Raw genomic sequence first — 3,192 nt, forward strand, 5'->3', positions numbered from 1 at the left:
TTTCAATATATTGTCCATAGCATCTTTCAATATTGTTACTTGAGGCTCAAATTTGTTTTTCTGTTCTCGCGTCTTGAAAAACTGCAAGGATAGGTTTTAGTAGAGCTCTCAAACTAAGACAAACTAAAAAGCAAGATTGGCCATCCACTTACTAAATAACAGGTCTCTGAAAACCCTATGAACAGTAGAGAAAGATGGATAGTTATAGTAGTAGTGGTAGACCCCAGATTAGAAGTCAGTTGAAAAGAGAACAAATAACAGCCAACACCATTTAATAATTGAAACATAAATGTATGTAGCTTGAATGTTGAAAAAGTAGAAATGTCAAAAAAGAAATGGACCTTGACATACTAGGCATTAGTGAGATGAGATGGACCAGCTTTGGCCACTTGAATCAGATAATCATATGGTATACCATGCTGTGAATGAAAAATGGAAGAGGAATGGTGGTGTATTCATAGTCAAAAAGTCAATTTTAAGTTCTATCCTTAAGCACAATGTTGTGAGTGGTAGGATATTATCCATATGTATACAAGGAAGACCAGTTAATATGATTCTTATTCAAATATATTCTCCTACATCTAGAGCTAAAGAAAAATAAATTGAAAATTTTAACCAAATACTGCAATCTAAAATTGAAATTGCACAGGTAACCAAGATGTATTAATGATAATTGGTGACTGGAATGCAAAAGTTGGAAACAGTGAAAAAGGAATAGTTGTTGGAAAATAATGGCTTGGACATAGAAATTTAGATGGAAATAGAATAATCAAATTTTGTCTTTTCAATTATTTATTCATTGCAAATATCTTTCTTTAAAAGACACAAGCAGCTCTTTTGCCTCCTGTGGCCATCGCCGAAGCGGCAGAGGCCAAAATGAAGTTCATTCCTTTTGTGACTTCTGACCGGAGCAAAAACTGTAAAGGGCACTTCAATGCACCCTCTCACGTTCGAAGGAAGATTACGTCTTCTCCTCTGTCCAAGGAGCTGAGGCAGAAATACGTGCGGTCCATGCCCATCCAAAAGGATGATGAAGTTCAGGTTGTACGAGGACACTATGAAGGTCAGCAAATTGGCAAAGTAGTCCAGGTTTACAGGAAGTAATATGTCATCTACATTGAATTAGTGCAGCGAGAAAAAGCTAATGACACAACGGTCCATGTGGGCATTCACCCCAGCAAGGTGGTTATCACTAAGCTAAAACTGGATAAAGACAGAAAAAAGATCCTTTCACGTAAAGTTAAATCCCGCCAAGTTGGAAAAGAAAAGGGCAAATATAAGGAAGAAACAATTGAGAAGATGCAGGAGTAAAATATTAACACAACTTCATTAAAAACTGAAAATGAGAAGGGAAAAAAAGAGAGTTTTCAATCTTAACAAGAACAACTGGCACATCTTTCTCTCACAAATCAGCTGGTGGGTTCAAACCACAAACCTTCAAGCTGGCAGTCGTGTTTAACCACTTTATCTCTTTCTTTCCCCTTCTGTTGTTAGGTATTCCGGAGTCAGTTCTGACTCCTGGTTATCCAATGTCAGAACGAAACATTGTCTGACCTGCATGCACCATCCTCACAATCAGTGTTATGTTTGAGTCCAGTGTTGCAGCAAATGTGTCAATCCATTGAGAGTTTGCCTCTTTTTGCTGACCTTCTACTTTACCAGGTGCAATGTCCTTCTCCAAGCCTGGCCTCTCCTGCTAACGTCTAAAGTATGTGAAACAAAATTTCCCCATCTTTACCTCCAAAGAGTATTTTTTGATGCACATCTAAGTCAGATTTTTATTTATTCTGGAGAAAAAAAAAAAAACCCTAAAATGGGGTAGTACAGTTTTGTCTGCATATCTATAGCCTGCCCTGCAAAACTACGTGAATTCTTTGACACTTTTATTTTGAACTATCAATCATTTGGATAACAAATCACTTTGTATTTGATAGAAATCCATACGTCACTTGAATAAATTAAAATGCTGCACTACCACTGTATCGTGAACATTTGGACCTGTGTCTTCAATTTTTTTTCCTGTCGCCACTCATCATTGATGTTTCATTATTTCCCCACATCAAATCATATTTACAAAATTTAATTGGATGTTTTCAATGATAGCCAGACAGTTGACATGATCACACCTCATAACATCTTATTAGATACTCCACATTCTGAATACATTAGGGAAAAACAATTGTCTAAATTGAACATGCTAAGCATAAAATTCTATTAACGCTTCCACATGGTAAAGCAAATAATTTAATGAGCAATTTTCCTAGCTCTCTTCATTTGTGATTTAAAATTTTCTGTTTTATAGCACATTTTCTAATCATTCATTCAACAACTATTTGCCATGTAGCTCCTGTACCAGAAAAATGATTGTTAATACTAAGTGTCTGTTCTCCAAGAGGACAGAGTTGAATGGAAAATTATAAAGCAAATATATGTATGTTAGATGCTCTTTTTTTCCATGCATTCCAATCTAATTAGGCAATAAAGCCATCCATTATCTCACCACTCAGAGAAAATCGCAGTTAAAAGATTAGAGTATGCAATTATATGTTTGAGTGTAATTATTAGGTTGAACCATATGAAATTTATTATTTATAGTTTTAAAAAGTTAAATAATAGCAATAATATAAAGTCAACATATTCCACTCTATGTATGAATCACAATCCTCTACAGCTGAATATTTGAAGTGTTTTCAGTGCTTATTTATGATAAATAACGTCATACAGCATATCCAGCTACATAAATATGATACACATCTCTAATTCTTCCCCTAAGAAAAACTCTGGAAATAAAGTAGTTAATCCAAAGGACACGCAATATCTTTTTAAAATTAATTATTTTAATATAAGTTTCTTACATTTTTTTAAAAAATTAAAATTATTTTGAAAACAGTATATTTTGGCATTAAATTTTGAAGTGATATATGGTATTTTAAAACAAAATTAACTGTTTCATCCATTTTTCCCATTTTGCCTTTATTTTTTTTAAAAGCCTTTACTTCATCCATTCCTCACCACCACCACCACCATATAGTATTTTAAATAGGGAGCTCTGGTGGCCTAGTGATAAGAAGCTGCACTGCAAACTCAAAAAGGTACACAGTTTGAATACCCCAGCTGCTCCAAGGGAGAAGGTAGGTAATTTCTTTATGTGCAATTTACTGCCTCTGAAAACCTGCTGCAGGATCAGCTATA

General features: G+C 34.6%; 1 pseudogene; it reads left to right on the plus strand.

The window, feature by feature from the left end:
• Positions 1 to 876: 876 nt before the first annotated feature.
• LOC102866733 lies at positions 877 to 1,311 on the plus strand (annotated as a pseudogene).
• The last annotated feature ends 1,881 nt before the right edge of the window (positions 1,312 to 3,192 follow it).

This window comes from Elephantulus edwardii, unplaced genomic scaffold (assembly GCF_000299155.1).
Source record: "Elephantulus edwardii isolate Elephantulus edwardi_28Jun2011 unplaced genomic scaffold, EleEdw1.0 scaffold00065, whole genome shotgun sequence".
NCBI lineage: Eukaryota > Metazoa > Chordata > Mammalia > Macroscelidea > Macroscelididae > Elephantulus > Elephantulus edwardii.